This window comes from Rattus norvegicus, chromosome 14 (assembly GCF_021556685.1).
Source record: "Rattus norvegicus strain SHRSP/BbbUtx chromosome 14, alternate assembly SHRSP_T2T, whole genome shotgun sequence".
NCBI lineage: Eukaryota > Metazoa > Chordata > Mammalia > Rodentia > Muridae > Rattus > Rattus norvegicus.
Window position 1 is genome coordinate 20,959,372 of NC_141547.1, and position 19,666 is coordinate 20,979,037.

General features: G+C 37.5%; 1 pseudogene; it reads left to right on the top strand.

Annotated features, from left to right (window-relative positions):
- The first annotated feature begins 6,009 nt into the window (after positions 1–6,009).
- On the top strand, positions 6,010–12,459 carry LOC148001272 (kelch repeat and BTB domain-containing protein 8-like; annotated as a pseudogene).
- The last annotated feature ends 7,207 nt before the right edge of the window (positions 12,460–19,666 follow it).

Below are 19,666 nucleotides of genomic sequence, written 5' to 3' on the forward strand. Positions count from 1 at the left end.
CATCATTAACATTGTCAGGGTCTTCATTTGATATTTAGCAAAACAAATTTTGAAATGGAGAAAATTAAAATAGGTAGAGCAAATAAAATTATTTCAAAATTTTCATTTATTTGCATCTCAAATGTTGGCAATGGGTACCCTCCTCTTAAGGTAAGCATGAGTAGAGGCTTGGGGTTCTTTTGGACATAAAATACTTGAGCAAGAGAACATAGAGCAATTCTGACAAAGGTGAATTGAAAGCTGTAACTGCCACAATGGTTATTCACCTGATAACTAGATGTGGACGAGAACTACCATATTAGTAGCTGGATTCTCTTTCTACAGTGGTTAGACAAATATTGAGCAGAAGAGTCAATATTCTTTGTCCCACCAGTTATCATTAAATATCATCATTCTATATTCATACCTGCAAACAGGAAACAGAAAAGATAGCACTATAATTATGATAGACACTTATCCTTATAATTTCAAAGTACAAGAAAATACATCATCAGTTGAAGTAGCAAGTGTCTACTAATATAATTGATCACCTTTTGAAAAGTATTAAATCACAATTGGATGCTTTAATGTATCTTTCAATTGATTGAACAAATGGACAAAAATATTAGTAAATACACAATAAGCTATTGTAACACAACTGTAATATCTGACTTATTCTAAATGACCACCTTTCCAAGGGTGTGCTCTATACACCTTTAAATTTTAATATGTTTATATAATATATAATTAACATGTATAAAATATCATATATATCTTTTCTTGAAGTTTTTATATTAATATTCTTTTCCTTTAGGTACACAAAGAGTAATTTCTAATTGCTTAATTATTTTAGTTAAACTCATGAGTTATGTGGAAAGTGCAGCATTAGTGGAGAAGAAACTATGTCAATCAATGTGAGATAAAGTGGTAATAATTTTTCAAGAATTTTATGTCTTTCAGATGATTTTTTTAAATTGAACTACTGTAATGAGTAAAAGATATGGTACACCATAGGAAGGAGAAATTGAGGCAACAACATTAAGTGCATTCACAAAATAGTTATGTTCAATAAAATTGTTAAACTGAAAATTTTAAGATATAATTTAAGGACCCTGAGACACTCTTGTAAAGTACCAAGAAATATTACTACTATTTGGTTTACAGGCAACTTCTCTAATAGTTAAGAAAGACATATTGATAATATTACAGGTCAGTTTTACTCAAGAAAGACAGGAATCCAATACTGTTCCATGTTGATTGCATCTGGCCTTTTATTTACTTTTTCACAAACATTACACATTTAATTATATTACATATAAAATGGGATGTTCATATTATTTCTATTATTTTAATTTTTCGTTATTCTTTTTATTCATAGTTCTTCTTATTATTCCTCCCTGGTTTTGTTTATTGAACAGCTTCTTAGAACTAATTCCCAGAAGAGTGTCTGGTAACTTTTTCCTCATCTACTGGAAGAATATTCTCAGATGGGGTTGTGATATGCACCACTCTGTGGGCGTGGTGTCTTCAGTGTAGAGAAAATTTATCACATACTGTGTGGAAGTATCACCTGTCAATAAAAAGCTGATGACAATGAGCTCAGGCAGGATTGGAAGGTAGGACATCTCCCTGCCACCAGGAAGAGATAGGAATTCTGGGAAAGTATCAGACCCAGGAAAGATTTTATTCCTGACTCAGAGGAGACGGACATATAAGACCGAGGAGAGGTAACCAACCACATGGCACACACAAAATAGAATAAATAGGTTACATAAGTTATGAGTTAGTCCAGAAACAAGCCCAAGCATATGGCCTAGGCATTTATTCATAAACAATTAAATATCCAAGTCATTATTTGTTAACTGCGGCATGAGTGGAAAAGCCTATGGTTACAAATGACGTCCATTGCATTAGGCATGTCATTCAAATTTAGTTAAAAATTCAAGTTTAGTGAGGCCAGGTGTATCCTCTTACCCTGAGGCCAGACAGTGTAATCCAGCTAGAAGAACATAGCCTACATACAAGCAACAACTTTTGGGATAGTCCTGGAGATACTCAGAGCAAGGCCTACGCTCAGAGAAAAAAGGGGAGGAGGGATGGGAAGAAGGATTGTGGTAGATGGTAACTGGGATGGGGCAGTAATCCAGATGTAAAATGAACAAGTAAATTACCACCACCATCATCATCATCATCATCATCATTGTCATCATCGTCGTCATCATCATCATCACCACGACCATCATCATCATCATTAAATTTTAAAAATCTAATCTTCAAACAAGATTCAGGTATTAGAAAAGCTCCACATAAGAAGGGCAAATAAATACCTCCCAGAACAATTTCCCAGCTGGGAGGAGGCTAAATCCCTTTAAGAGAGCAGGAGGAGGCCTGTGAGTTGGTAGTAGATTGAGAACAGGAGCCTCAAAGTATGCCCAGCAGATGAAAAACTTTCCAGAGCTGAGGTGGATGGGCTGAGTCAGCAATGTTGTAGGTATGAGGCTCAGCTCTCACGGAGGGGCAAACAATGTTCCAGCCCCAAAACTGGCAAGGGCAGTCTGATAGACTGAGCTAACAGGGTGGAGCTAGCCACCACGAACACGATCTGGCCTGCGAAAACTGCAAACACTCAAAAGCACAGAAAACATATTTTCTCAGAGTTGCAGTGGGAATGAAAAGCCCCAAATTTCTGAACTCTTAATGTATAAGTTTGAAAACAACAGAAAAGAAACACGTATTTAGTTTGAAAATAATAAAATAAAATTCTTAACAAGAGAATTAAACAACATTTCTAAAAGAAATCTCCAGAGGGAAGATTTTGGAGAAAATTAAGTACAAAAACATATTAATTATAGAGAACAAAAAAGAAGAATAAATAAATATGCATGGAAAATAAAGTCTGCAAAGAAAAGAGAGAAAAATAAAAATAAAGTCTCCAAAGGAAAGAGAAAGAAAGAAGAGGAAAACAAAAACAATAACAACAACAAAACTGAAATGCAGTTAGAAAGATTAAAGAAGAAAATATTTTCCATGTTAAAAATTTGAGAAACACTGTAGAAGAGGGCATTAGGAGCCCATAAAGTTTTGTTTTGCCTGTCACCATAAAAATAAATATATGTCCAGTAATAATTACAATTTTATATAGCTTTAAGAAAAAAACACAACAAAGCAAACATAGAGAAAAAGAAGACTAAAAAATTAAATGCTAGATTGGAGATTATAGAACAGATATTACAGGATTCTTTAAATCAGAATAAAGAATCGTCAAAAGAATCCAATCTAGAATCTACAATATCAGCAAAAAAAGGTAGTTCCAGTTAAGAAAAATCCACCGAGGCTTAAGAAATTAGAGTGGCAACCCATAGAGATTCAATATATTGAGGTAAACCTATGGATTCAGTTTAATAAAGTCACCATAGAGCAATGTCATACAATAGATTATATGTTTCATTTGTGGAGTTTGAAAATTTAAACTATATACACATGCTAATACATCATACTATTGATACATATTCAGAATTCCATTGAGCTTTTGCCTTGAATTCTGAAAACGGTGAGTCTAAGATGTGTATATTTATTAAAGATGATAACTCTTGCAGTAGGTTATTAATGCTACTCTAATCACCCCAGTGGTGGTGGTGGCATGTTCCTTACTACCTGCCCCAATGTTCTGGGTTCCTGAATGAAAGACACTCACATCCCCGTGCAGCACGTTCACACACACACACACACACACACACACACACACACACACACACACACACACAGAGAGAGAGAGAGAGAGAGAGAGAGAGAGAGAGAGAGAGGGCGCCTTATATTTTAATATGCCTTAAACAGCTCAATGGCTGGGTACTTCCAAACCTCCACATGGCTAAAACTTCCTCTCTGATATTCCTGAGTTATCACTTACTAAAATTTATATTCCATCTTTGTTGCCCTAGTCCCAATCGAGGGTCCCTAGGGCTGCTCTTCCCCTGCTCTTACATGATTGGTAGGTTCTCTTCTGCACCTTTCAGACCTGGTCATTAGTCCTTTCCAGTCATGATTCTGTCCTGTCTTGCCTTGGAAATCTAAAGTCCTGTCTTTATCTCTCTGCCCAGCCATTGACTGCCAGCAACGTTAACAACCAATGCGGTGGGAGAGGGGGTTTGCAGGCGCCCTCAGAATCTTACATGCAGACTTGAGTATTCCTATATAATTTTTGGGACCCAGTTAACATAACATAAGCGTTAGACCAAATCCATAAAAGACAGCTATTTTTGAAATGTCTTTGAGGGTTGAAGCTGATGACACTTTAGCAGATGTATCAATAACATGCAACATTTTTAAAAACATTATAGCATCAAAAAATCTTACGGATATCTCTTCTGTTACAATCCTACAGGCAAAGCAAGAGATCTAACAGGACCTTAAAGAAAATGCTCATAGAATAGAATGGGGACAAAGAATATCCCAGAGAGAAATTGAATAATGCTTTATGGATTTAAAATTTTTAAATGTCAATGAGTCAAATAACATGACTGCTAGAGTACACTGCATTTTAGGAAGGACTGATGATTTAGATGAGCCTATGTATATGATAATCTCAGAATGTATATTATATTAAGAAGGAGAATATGCTCTTCTTTGAAAAGAAGAAAAACTATGGATTCTTTCAAAATTAATAAAAATCTGATTTGACCAGGAAAAATACCCTCGTGTTCTTGACTGCAAATATGAAAGAAATCATAAAGACTAACAGGACAGGTGACAGAATTGCTGATCCTTCTTCAAGGGAACAGCACTGAGATCAGCTGAGAATTGAAAATGTCTCCAGCCAGGACTTTAGCTAAGCAGAGTCAATAAATCTTCTTGGCTCTAGAATCCTTGGGGCTTATCATGCCGTCCTTCCAAATTGCATAGATAAAAATTCATATTACAGTCTGGTTATTCAATTTAAACTAACTTATGAAAGAAAGAGCCCAACCTCCTCGAACAGAGAGCAGAGAATCATTTTAGCTGACTGTGCACGCCATACATTCCATAGGTATGCTGATAAGAAATGTTTATTACCTGTGGAAGTTCATATGTTAATAAACACCAGTGAAGTTAAAAAGGCCGTGACAAGATTCAGCCTTGAGGATGCTACAAGAATGCTGAGAAACTAAGACATATTTTTCTGGCATTTTGCTTCATCTAGTCTCAGAGGACCTCATGAGCTGTTTCACCAAAACTTGCTTCCAGGAAAGCTTCGAAGGTGCAGAGCTCCTCTGGTACAGTGTCTCAGACTGTTAAAACTCAGGGTTTCATTTAACCCTGAGCTTTTTCAGCACACAGACACTGGATAATAAATGTTAGAACTGGCTTTCTTAAGACTGGTCAATATCCCAATTTTATTTAGCTTCCCCAAAGGAAATGATGCCTGTCCACTAGAATTCAGGAAGTAATTTCAAGAGAGTGATGACTCATTCCAAGAAAGTGAGGTGGGTGGTTTTTGGGTTAAATGAAATATTAATGGTCTTGGTCAGAGAGGAAACAAAGTAAGGGAGGCTAGATTTGGAGGTTTTTTTCTCTCCTTTTCTTTCCTTCATTCTTCTTTCTCTCCTGTCTAATCCAGCATAATACCTACTTACATTCTAAATGTTTACCTTTATAACTCACAATAAAGTCTTAGCAACATGGCTGCCTATTCATGAGCAGCCAAAGACAATACTGGTATGGACAGAGAATCATGTGCAATGTCAGTTTAAGCTTACACAGTTTTGTCCTTAATTTTTATATTTTACTCTTAGGAAAAACTCCTATTTTGTCATACAGACTAGAGGATCTCACATTTACATCTATACCCACCTCCTGCACATTGTAAACATCATTATCTTAAGCAAGAATTAAGTCCAAATAACAGCAGGACACATTTAGCAAATTAAGAATGCCTGAAGATGAGTAAAGCCAGAAACTGGGAGCAAGTGAAACACAATGGCATTACCTCTTTAAATAACCAGAGCTGGGGCCCCTTGGAGAAATAGCTACTTCAGCAGATTTAAAGGTAAGTCTTCCCCAACTCTGAATGGGATTCCATCTTCAGACACAGTCAACGATACGACGAACCCTTTCCATGCTTGAAGTACTCTTAAGCAACTCAAAACAATGTATGATGAAGGACAGTTGACAGACATTGTAGTGGAAGTGGATCATGGGCAAATGATTCCTGTCACAGAAACGTTCTTGCTGCAGTCATATCCTACTTCAGATCCATGTTCACTAGAGACCTTACAGAAAGTACTCAGAAAGAAATGCGGATCATCGGTGTTGAAGCTGAATCGATGGATTTAGTATTGAATTATGCCTATACCTCTAGTTATTCTGACAGAGGCCAAAGTTCAAGCTCTGTTCACTACAGCTAGCATCTTCCATATTCCTTCCATACAAGACCAGTGTGCTAAATATATGATTAGCCATTTGGATCCACAGAATTCTATTGGAGTCTTTATGTTTGCCGATCATTATGGTCACCAGGAACTTGGAGATCGATCAAAAGAATACATCCATAAAAATTTCCTGTGTGTCACCAAAGAACAAGAGTTTCTCTGTCCTGTGCGAACTCTCGCCAGCAAGAAAACACGTGGGGACATACGAATCCTTGCTGCAGCCAAACTTTTATGCAATCTTAAGGAGAAACCCCGCGCGCTGGCATGGCGTGGCTTATATACACCCTAGCGCGGCGCATACACACCTGATTGGTTGCTTACCCATGATCTCATTAGGCATGCCCCGGAGTGGGCAAAGACCTGGCACGAAGGCACTCTTGCACATGCTCACACAGTTAACTTCCTGAAAGGAAGTCGGCTGGCGCGGCGGAGGCCAGCGCCATCTTGTAATGGCGGAAGCTATCCTGGCCTTCCACGTGGGGCACAGTGGAAGCCAGCGCCATCTTGTGGTGGCGAATGTTCTTGCGGCCCTCTACATCTCCCCCTTATTATTTTATTTATAACAAATCATGATCACCCTATCGCGTGCAATGAGGAAACCTCAGCGATGTGGAAGGGCTGATCAAAGGAATCATTGGGTCTCTCTCATCCCAGTGCAATGGATCCACAGTTCCATGGGGTGAAGAGCAGAGAACTCAGACGGGACACACGCAGTGGTAACACTGACTGCAGCAACGCCAAAATCTCTGTGATGACAAAAGGTGAGGCGGAATCTTCCATCTTCCTCTCAGGGCAGAGGAATGACTCCAGGGACCCGAACCAGGAGAGCTGAATCTTTATGCAACCAGGATCAGCAAGTCTCAGCACCCACCTCTGGCAGCAGGCATACTCTTGTAGCATCCTGTAGAAAAAACACAAACATTCCTTCTTCCCCATATACAATATCTGGACAGGATCATGTCAATATGTGGATCTCTCTATTTCACCTCAGCAGAAGTATGCCTAGTTGTAGGGTGCCATAAACTTTGGCATCCAAATTTTAAAATTGAAATAAAAGGAGCATTATTTAGCATACACGGATCACTCCCCCTTTTTATTTATTAAGATATAGTAAAGATATTATTTATTAAGGTATGTCCTCGAGGATTAAATTGAGGACACTGAGCACTTGTATTTATAAATTGACTTGTATACCAAATTATTGTCTCCAGCATTATTGTTTTGGATATATAAAGAATCAGATTTTTTTGACTAATTGTTTCTATGTAAGGCCTATAATCTGTCTGGTTCAATGTCCTCTCTTGCTAAAGAGCCCAGGCAATCCAGTTTGAGTTCTTAAATGGTCTATTAAGGAACAGTACTTAATGCTCTTAACCACTAAGCCATTTCTCTAGCACCTCACAAACTTTATTTACCTAAACATAAGCATTAATTAGAAATGTCAAATCCTGTAAATATTGTCCAATTTCAGTCTTACTAGAAATCCCTGAGCTGGCAGGGCGAGGCTGAGAATTTAAAGTAAGCAAATGGAGTCTTCTTCTTTTCATATCAACTCTATTACCATTTTCAAAGTTAGGTATGAGCCTAAGGTTTAATTTAGTTGTCTGAGCCAGAGCACTGAAAGGACAGTGAGTTGTCAGACATTCACACTGAAATCACTCATTGATTTTAAGTAGAAAACCTGTCTCTAATAAAGCATTAAGTAATTGAAATCAATTGTAAACCACAAGCCACACATTGGCTATCGGTATGTGAATTGAAAGTTTGATTTAAAAACAGTGGCTAAACCACGGAAATTAATAATCTGTGTTGAAGCAACAGAAACTCAAGAGAATAAACAAGTGATCCAATGATATATGTAGCCTTTTCATTAGATGAACCACCTATAAATACAGTAAGCGCATTTCCTATGGGTTGTAAGCACAAATATACAGGAAGTACAAAAGCATGTAAAGAGTAAAATTATCAATTTTGCCTGAAAAATTTGTATATGTAATAGGCCAAATATCAGTATTTTGTAATAACCAATTTGATTGTTGTTTAGAATAAGATGTTTCACCAGGTTTCTTTTTAAAATACTTCCATGTCTCTAGCCTACAATTTTGTATTAACACAACTGAAGCTTTACCTCCAATGTGGATAACAAAGGCTTAAGTCCTCTGGTAAGGTGAGGTATTTTGGCAATTAACATATCCTTAGAAGCTTAAAATTAGTTTCAAATATTCTTTTCTGGAGTGGTGCAACAGCTACTCCCCAAATATTAAAGCTCATTTTGAGAGCAAAGGTTTGTAGTAAAAATTTCCATATACACTGAAAGATTTAAAGTTCTAACTTCTTACATTGAAGAAGCAACAAAATTACATAATATAAGGCTATTAGCCATTCTTAATGATATCACTTTATGGGCTCTCTAAAATTATGAGCAAGCTCACGAAATGAAAACTCAAAATCAATCCTCTAAATCTATCTTGAAATGGCAGTTGGAGTAAACAGGCTGGCTGTAATGTTCTCACAATTTCCAAAACCTCATAAATCTTTCATAAATCTTGTAACAATCTCTACCTGTTTGATTTTTTCTTAATTAAAAATAAGTTTGAGTTAGACAATGTAACATTGGCAATCCTTAATCACAAACTTTAAATTCTCCTTGTAACACCAGAGCACAACCACCACTTTGGGCAGTCACCTGAGTTCTGAGTACTGACTAGGCAGCTATTCTTGGGGCAGTGGAATTAGCATCAAAATACAAATAGCTTCAGGGCAAATCACAACTTTGGAAAGCAAAACTTGACCTCCAACAATCTAGTACAAAGTTTGACTGCCAATTCCTATATATGAGGTACTGGTGTAGTCTCCAGTACCTCAACAAAGAGACATTGTCCTAAATTCTTTTAGAAGCCTGGTTTCTAGGATAAGAATTCCATAAAAATATTATCTCAATTTAGATCTGTTTCCTGGGTTGGCTCATTCCACATGTTGTCTAGAATGACTCCATCCAAATTACCAGCTTTATGTCAACTTTCTGTTACCAATGTTATACCTTTTTAACCATATCCAATAACTTAAAAGCCAACAATCTATGACCAAGGCAAGTAGAGCATATTTATACATTTAAAACCAATCAGAAACAAATTGAAGTGGCTACACATATCTTTAATATTTAGACTAAACACCATTTTTACCTTTTTATCTATGATTTTAAGAGAAGCACCTTGTCACCAGTTGAGTCAAATAATAAGTCAGGGATTTCTCTAAGAGAAACAGCTGTCAACTCTTGTACCAAAGAAGCTGAGAAGCTGCTGGCACCTTTAAGATCAGCTCGTGCAGATGCTTAGCCTCTGGGCAGCTTCTCCAGCTAACCTAGACTCCTGGCTGTAGGTACAGGGCTCTAAAGGCCTGATTAAAACTGTTTTTTATTCATTTGTCCCTTTTTGAAATGAGTTAAAACCAAATCAAGATGTGAACGACTGGCAGATAAAGTTTTTACCATTTTTTCTTTTGAACATGAAGCAGAAAACATTTAAACAATGAGAAGCAAGAACTACAGACATAAACTGACAGACATGAGGACATCTTGGTGCACCAAGGACAGATAAGAGACAAAGAGGGAAAAAACCAGATGGTGTCAGCAGAGAGGTAGGATTTTCCATTTCACGGTGACTATCCACTCGAGTGGAGTCAATATGGATGATGGATTGTCTCAATTCCTGGACTAGTCCATCAGCGTGTTGAAACCAAATTCCTGTAAGATACTGAGATATATTATGGGATATCTGAGCAGCACAACTGACATTCACAAATGGTATGGAAGTGAAACACAGTCCTGAGTATTTCCACTCACAACCCAATTACATTAACTCCATCAAGCTGTGCATGGGCATTGAGATGTCCTTTTGTTTGATTCTCCTGAATAAATTTTCAGGCGGTCTGCCTCTATCAAGTCTAATCAGTATGACTCTGCCAAGCTTCCAGAGCCTAATCACACCATTTACAAGCACAAAGACAAAGTTTTTCTCCCAAAATACTGTGTTCCTTTTCTCTCCTCCCTTTTTCTCTCCCGGGGCGTTTTTTTCCCCAATCTTTCACCTCCGCATTGGAGGGGACTGTCTTCTTGTTACCTTTCCTTGAGCTCTTTAATTTTTTATTCAACCCTGTTTCTGACACGCCGCCTTGTCCCCCCTCCTCCCGTGCTCTTTGCTTTGCTGTTACAGCTGGGTGGCTCCCATGCGACCTCTGATGCTGCCTGATTGTAGCTAGAAACTCAAAGGCCAATAGGAAAAAACCGAGGGCTGCCAAAACAATAGTAGAGGCTTCCACCGCATCTAGCAAAAGAGTGAGGTGAAACAGATCAAGGCTAAACATTGTCTCTCAGAGTCTCACCCACGTCCCGCAGCTTCTGGACCCTTTCCGTGAACGGAGGCTCTCCTCGGTGCCGGCGATGGTGAGGCGTTTATCCCGGGTTCTCGGCACCAAATGTCTCGCGTGACCTCTCGCCAGCAAGAAAACACAAGGGGACATAGGAATCCTTGCTGCAGCCAAACTTTTATTCAATCTTAAGGAGAAACCGTGCGCGCCTGCATGGAGCGGCTTATATACACCCTAGCGCGGCGCATACACACCTGATTGGTCGCTTACCCATGATCTCATTAGGCACGCCCCGGAGTGGGCAAAGACCTGGCACAAAGGCACTCTTGCACATGCGCACACAGTTAACTTCCTGAAAGGAAGTCAGCTGGCGCGGCGGAGGCCAGCACCATCTTGTAATGGCGGAAGCTATCCTGGCCTTCCACGTGGGGCGCAGTGGAAGCCAGCGCCATCTTGTGGTGGAGAATGTTATAGCGGCCCTCTACATTTCTCCAGCTGACAAAAGACCAACTCAGAAGCATACTAGGTAGTGATGATTTAACTGTAGACTGGGAAGAACATGTTTATGAAAGCATTATAAGGTGTTTTGAACATGAGCAGAATGAAATAGAAATTTTCGCCAAATGTCGATGTTTTCCTCTAATGGAAGATGCATCTATTGAGAAAATTCCTCCTCAGTCTGCACAGGCCATAGTCAAAAGTTGTGGAGAAAAGGGACCATCCAACACCAACAGCTGTACACAGAGGTTTGGAATGATGGCTTCCGAGATGATCATATGTTTTGATGCTGCACACAAGCACTCAGGGAAGAAGCAGATAGTGCCTTGTCTAGATATAGTCACAGGAAGGGTGTTTAAACTATGCAAACCACCAAATGACTTAAGAGAAGTTGGGATTCTTGTATCACCAGATAATGACATATACATTGCAGGAGGGTACAAGTCAAGCAGCAGTGAGGTGTCCATTGATCACAAAGCAGAAAATGATTTTTGGATGTATGACCATTCCATCAATAGATAGCTTTCCAAGCCATCCTTGCTTAGGGGCAGAATAGGCTGCAAACTAGTATATTGCTGTGGTAAAATGTATGCTATTGGAGGACATGTTTACGAAAGTGATGGAAGAAACTCACTGAAGTCTGTGGAGTGCTATGATAGCAGGGAGAATTGCTGGATGATGGTTTGTGCCATTCCGGCTGCAGTGGAGTTTCATAAAGCTGTGAAGCACAAAGAAAAAAAATCTACATTTCACAGGGAGAATTTTTCCTCTTCAATGAGGCTCAAAGAGACTCCTGGGGATTTTTAATACCTTTGACTGTGCCTAGAATCCAGGGCTTAGTAGCTGTGTACAAATACTCAATTTACTACATAGCTGGAACCTGTGGAGATCATGAGTGTGTTTTTTACTATTGAAGCCTACGTTATTGAGTTAAATAAATGGACTTGAAAAAGGACTTTCCTTGCGATCAGTCTATAAAGCCATACCTTAAGCTGATACTTTTCCAGAATAAACTTCATTTAGTTGTACAAGCTACTCAAGTGACTGTTGAAGAACATATTTTCAGAACCAGCAGGAAATAAAATTCTCTTTCCCAGTATGATGACATTGCTGACCCGTGAATAAAAGTGTATGAGAACCCAGATAGGTTGGCCACCATTTTGAGTGTTCAGTGGCTAAACTCTATCCTCAGTGTCTTCAGAAAGGTCTTTAATATGTAGCAGGCCAAAGCATGTCATTGGACTCTCAGACTAAGGAAGCTTGTTTAGGAAATGCTGTCCACATTGAAGAAAGCTAACACTTTTGTATTCAGAAATGGGTGCTCATAGAGATTGTGGTATTGGGAGGGATTTGCTTTTACCTTTATGATATTTTCGTTTTGGTCAGGAAAGGTAACAAAGTGCAATTTTCAGCATTTTTCTATCCATGGCCTAAAAGTGTCACCATAGAATTTTGCGATAAATAGTTGCTGAGAAACCAGGTGAATTCAAGACAACTATGTACTCTTGAAAAACAGAGTATTCCTGGGTAAAGAAATCCAAACTGGTTAATGTGACTTTTCATTTTAAATACCAGGAACAATATGAGGCAATATCAATTATTTAGCTGTGATCTCTCTAACACAGAAAAGCAGTAACTTAGATCCTCAGTCTTATTATTTATATCATTTTATATCATGTATATTTTTAGTGTACTGTTTTGAAGTGTACAGGACTTAAATGTGCTCTGTCAGACTGAAGGAAAACTCAGTTTTCAGAATGAATTTTTAGTCACATTGTTTCATATTTCTCATGTGTCTTTTAAGTTAAGCTACAAGGTTAAAGTGGCAGTTTTCTGTCCATAACTTTTTCAAGTGCTAACACTGTCCCATTAAAATTCCAAGGGCTCAGATTTGCAGGTGACTGCTGCTCGTTTAAGTTAATTCACGTGTCATTAGATAGATTTAAATGGTTTATGAGTCTATGTTTCTCTTTCAGATTAGCATGCTAGTTCCATGGTCGTGGCACTTTACCTGGTGACTCCACGAGGTCTGCTATTTGGGTGATAGGATATGGCTGTTGGCCATTGTTCTAACTGGATTTAGTTTTACAATTCCAAATTTGCACTAACATGGGGTGTTTTGTTGCCCAAACTCTTTGCCCATCCTCTCCCTTTCCAGTCATTGTTAGTATCGTGAAAGTTAACTAATACCATGAAGTTTTAACACCTACTTATAAAATTCTGTTTTCCAGAAACAAGAGTCTTGGAGTGGTCTAATAATTCAGTGGCTTCTAAGTTTCCTATTACAGTTAAAACCTCTCTATTTTTGACCTCAACAGTAATGAATATTTTTATGTTGAAACACTTGTAGCTGAAGACGACATAGAAGGAAGGATGAGTGAGTGAACAGAGTCATAGGTTTCTGTACTCTAGGTACTATAGCACTTTTCATATTGAACTGATAAGTGTCTCAAAATTGGTTAGGAATATTAACATACACTCCTTTTTTACCTAAGGCAGGCATTTAGGTTGATAACATACTCATTACTATTCCTACTCTAACTGATAAAGTATATTAAACATGAGACAGAGCCTGTACTCAGAACAAGTTTTCTTTTTTTTTTTCTTTTTAAATATAAAACTGTTATTTAGTCAGAGTCCCTTTTAATGATCTTTGAATAATTATACTTAATCTCATAGTAGCCAAAAATATACAACTTATAAATTCGTAACTTTATAACTAGCATATTTTATTGGATATTTTTATTTACATTTCTAATGTTATTCCCTTTTCCAGTTTCCCTCCCATAAATCCCCTATCACATACCTCCACCCCCTGCCTCTGAGAGGTTGAAGTTTTCTTAGAGAGAGTCAGTTTGATTCTCTAGAAGAATATTGGCATGGTTTATATTGGGGGAAAAACATATTATACAAAGTGTAAGGTGATCAATAGTGTGAAACAAATGGAAAACATTGTCTGTTGCATCACGTACATCCTTTTCCTTAAACTTTGTAGACTGCTGTACTATGGCCTTACACAGGGAGAGTTCTTTGAAGCAGTTCAAGTGGACAACATTCACAGAATGAGTGTGTATGTATGCTACACAGCTGGATGTGTGTGGCTTTTCCTAATCTCTTTGTAAATTTTGTCAACCAATATTTTTTTAACTTCTACGGTTTGTCTTGTGTTTTCTTTTTTTCATGCTTTTTAGGGTTATTTCTCTGAATTTTTCGAATTACATTATAGTTTTGTAATGCTAATGAGAGTGAAGATAATTTTTTTTACAAGAAATAACCATGTAATTTATTTTTGAAAACTTTTCTGAGTATCTAAGGTTTCCTTGCACTTCGACAATCTCAGTATTTAGGAAAATTCATTACTTGAAGACATGACATAGAATACTGAATTAGCAATATGTATGTACCGTATGATATGTAAGAGAACAAACACTGTGGCCAATGCTACTAGATATATTTGCTACTAGATTTATTGTGTTGATCTGTACAACACTCGATCCTTTTGTCATAACTGTAGGTTGAGGGAATCATCTAAGAATAGTGTATAAAAGCCAATGTTTAGAATTTGCTATGGGAATAGAATATATACTATTGAATTTTGTATGAACTATTTGTTTACATTACGTAGCCAGAATATCTTGCCTTTTAAAGTGATTTCAGAAAAGGTTCTAGGAAACTAAGGATCAGTGATATGTGTGGGTTTAGGTATAGAAATGAAATGTACATTTTCATAGTATGAAATTTTAAGTAAAAGACACAATGGCTACAGCAGAATTAAAGATCTAACAAATGCCAATCCTACTTTAAAAAAATTAAAAAGAATGCCTGAAGATATACACTTAGCTACTGAATATTTTCCTTCTGCAAACACCAAGCGTTTTCTCTGCTTGGACACTTACACCTCCCCTGCTCCTGTTTACTCTCCCACATTGTGGTTTCACAAAAGTGAGAGTTAAAACACAGTTTGCAGTTTAGCAAGAATCTGGGCACATTACCAAAATGGACTTGACATGAGGCAATACTCACTGTAAACATTCAAAGGCAGAAAACCAATCAAGTTCAGAGACTAAATCTTCACATCAACTCTGTAATTGCAGTTTTCAATGATAAAGACACTCATTAAAATCTTTTAATGCTCATTAAACTCGTAAAAGATATCATTTTCACTTGTGTTTTTAAGACAAGGCACTTTGTTTGGATATCCTCTCTCCCGATATTTATAATATTTCCTCTCTTTAACTCTCTAGATACTGTCGCCTGTCTTGCTCTGTTAGGTTTCTATTTGAGGAACTTTGAGTTCCTGTTCTTCCAATGCCTATTAATCTGATGTATGCTTGCCAATGTTATTTTAGTCCTTTGCTTTTGATTACTTATAATGACCTGTTGTGACTCTCTCAATAACTCTTTTAATGTTCAGTCTTCTCATCCTTATGGAGTTTTGGTTTTTTAGTCTTACGGAGATTTTTATCATTAACATATTCTGTAAGAAATTGATATGCCCTACCTCTGTCTACTGTTTCTTCTTTCTCTTTTCTTCAGGCTTGTCTCCCCAGTACTAGAGTGTGTTCATTAGATGAAGGAAATGTATTCTTATTGTTGTCAGATATTTTATATTTACCCTTATTCACAGAGAAATCCTGGCTTTTTATAACTATCATGCCTATGGTGACTGGTATGATATATATATATATATATATATATATATATAGATTGTATATATATATGTATATATATATATATATATATTCCAACCTACAGTCCTATTTTATGCTACATGAAGTTCTATTTTTATATGTCTTATGAAATTTGACTATCTTATACCATATGAAGTCCTGACTATTGTATGCCATATAAAGGTGTTCTCCAGATCAGCCCCCTGTGGTTACACATGGAGGTTTCTTCCACTCTACTCAAATCCCCTTGCTCATTCTTAAGCCAGTTCACTCAGTGGAGACTTGAGTCACAGACTGTGCATCCCCACTCACTTGAAATTTGATTACAAGTCTCAACCACAGTCACACAACCTCTGTGATGTCAAAACCATCAAATCAGTATTAAGACTTCAATTTTACCATTTTCAACAAAAGATTGGATCTGGAATGGTTTCAGAGTTTCAGAGCTTCATCACCTCATGCAGGGGAAGACGTGGCAGAGGAGATTGTTCTGCTCATGGTGGCCAGAAGCAGGTGGATCTTACTACCATATCTCATACTAGTATTTGTGAGGTAAGTGGATGAATGTGTCCAGAAGGCACTGACAGTGATGAATGAGGCATGGTAGTGTCAGGTGCCAAAATTAAGTTCCTTTTAAAATGTCCAAGGTTCGAGTTATTTTGAACATTTCTAGAATTATATAGTAGAATATAAATGGCATGCACTGTGCTGTTTTTCAAGCAAATTTAGTGAGTTTCTATATGCATCGCCTCACAGTCTAGAAATGTGCAATCATAACAGCGAATTTGATTAGAGTTCCCTTAATGCTACTAGGCCTGAGGAACTGGAAGAATTTTGTTTATGTTGTCTTGCCATAACAACAATGGTTAATAACCTTCACATCACATCTAGCAACACATTTTGAATAGAACTACATGTTCTTGCCTCGTTGGCATGTGTTTATACTTGTGATTTCTGCTCAAACTTTCTATTTAAAATTGTTAATCCGTTCTCATGCTTCCTCCCCACTCACCTTCATCAGACCTGTAGACCCTGAACCATACAGGCTATCTTCCATTCCCGCACCCATCTTCCCTGCTCACTGAGTCCTCTGTGGCATGTCAAGCTACCCTTAGCAGATTGCTATCCCTTCTGGACCTCCATGCTCTTCTGAACCTTCTGCCCATCTTCATCAGACATGCAGAGCCTGAACCATACTGACTTTCTGATCTTGAACCAAACAACCCAAAGATAGCCACCAGAGGCCTGCCACACCAGAAATATTCAGGTTAATCCTCATTTCAATACTTAAGTACAGCAGGAAAATTGAGGGCCAAAGCCATCAACATGGCTAAAGGCCCTCAAAACAAACAAACTGAAAAAACAGGAACAAAAGCCAGAACACTATAACACCTTCAGAACACAGCTACCCTATGACAATAAGCCTTGGGTAGCCTAACACAAAATAAGCATAAGAAAATGACCTTAAATCCAATCTTAAAAAGATGATAAAGGCCTTTAGAAGGGAAATGAATAAATCCCTTAAAGAAAAGCCAGAAAATGCAATCAAAGAGATAGAGATCTTAAAAAAGAAACTAATAAATCCTTTAAAGATATGCTGGAAAATACAATTAAACCGATGATGGAAATAAAACTGTCCAAGAACGGAAAGCAGAAATAGAAACAATAAAGAAAAGACAAACTGGGAGAATATTGGAGATGGAAAACCTAGAGAACAGCAACTACAGAGTTAAGCATCACCAATAGAATATAGGAGACAGAAGAAAGCACCTCAGTCATAGAAGACATAGTAGAAGAAATTGATACATCAGTCAAATAAAATGTCAAATCTAAAACTTTTCTGACACAAAACATCTAGGAAATCTGGGATACAATGAGAAGACCTAACCAATGGGTATTAGGAAAAGAAGATGAAGTGTCTCAGCTCCAAGGCAATACCTTGTAACCACAGATGCCAACCTAGATTAGTATACCCAGCAAAATTCTCCATCACCGTAGATGGAGATTTTCAAGGCAAATTCAAATTCAAACAACACCTATCCAAAAAATCAAGTGCTACAGAAAATATTAGAAGAAAAATACCACCCCAAAAAACACAGGAAATAAGCAATTCCAACCCAGCACAAACAAAGGAAGCATCACACACACACACACACACACACACACACACACACACACACACCAACATCAAAATAGCAGGAATTATTAAAATAACAGGGATTAACAATCACTGGTCGTTAATATCTCTCAATATGAATGGACTCAGTTAAAAAGACAAGACTAACAAAATGGATGTTGCATTAAAGAAACACATTGCAACGATAAAAACAGATATTTCCTCAGGTAAAGGGCTAGAAAATAGTTTTAAAAACAAACAGGCCCAAGAAGCAAGCTGTAGTAGTTATTCTAATATCTACTAAAATAGACATACAACCAAAATTAAACCAAAGAGACAGAGAAGGACACTTCATATTCATCAAAGGAAAAAAAATCTACCAAGATGGTATCTCAATTCTGAACATCTTTTTTCCAAACACAAGAACACCCACATTTATAAAATACACGTTGCTAAAGCTTAAATCACACATTGAGCCATACACATTAATAGTGGGGGACACCCCATTCTCAGTAATAAGCAGGACATACATATAAAAACCAAGTCAAAAAACCAGCAGACATTATGAAGCAAATGGACCTAATAGACCTTTATAGAATATTTCACCCAAACTCGAAAGAATATGTGTTCATCTCATCACCTCATCCATCCTGCTCCAAAACAGACCATCTAGTCAGTCACAAAGCAAGCCTCAACAGATACAAGAAAATTGAAACAATAGCTTGTATTTTATCAGGTCACCATAGATTAAAGCTGGGCTTCAACAACAACAGAAACAACAAAAACCTACATGCTCTTGGAAATTGAACAACTCCCTGTTCAATGGTCTTTGAGTCGGGGAAGAAATAAAGAAACAAACCAAGGATTTTGTAGAATTCTAAAAAATTGAAGGCACAAAACACATAAATTCGTGGGACATGATGAGAGTAGTGCTAAGAGGAAAGTTCATAATATTAATTGCTTCCGCAAAGAAAGTAGGAAGTTGTCATACCTCCAATTTAAAAGTACACCAGAAAGCTCTAGAGAAGAAGACAGAAGAATAAGAAAGAAGATAGAAGAAAAAGGAGGAGGCAGGGGAGGGGAGGAAGAGATGGAAAAGAGGGAGAGAAAGAGGGAGGAGAAGAAGAAAGAGGAGGAGGAGAGGGAAAGGGTGGAGGAGAAGGAGAAGGAGGAGGGGAATGAGAAAAAGAAACCACACCAAAGAGGAGTAGAAGGCAGGAAATACATTCAGAGATGAAATAAATCATCGCTTCTCGGCCTTTTGGCTAAGATCAAGTGCAGAGATGAAATAAATCAGTTAGAAACAAAGAAAACTATAAAAAGAATCAACAAAACCAAGAGTTGGTTCTTTAGTATTTAAGAACATAGACAAACACTTAACCAAACTAAACAAAAGACAGAGACACTTAAGACATTCAGAGAATGTCTTAATTCAAAAGACTAAACTCTGCAAAACAAATTCAAAGAAAAAAAACCCTCATGATTGATTATCTCATTAGATGCTGAAAATGCCTTTGACAAAATCCAATACCCACTTCATGTTAAAAGTATCAGAGAGATAAGGGATACAAAGCACATTGCCTAACCTAACACACAGCACAATAGCCATCATCAAATTAAATGGAGGAAAACTT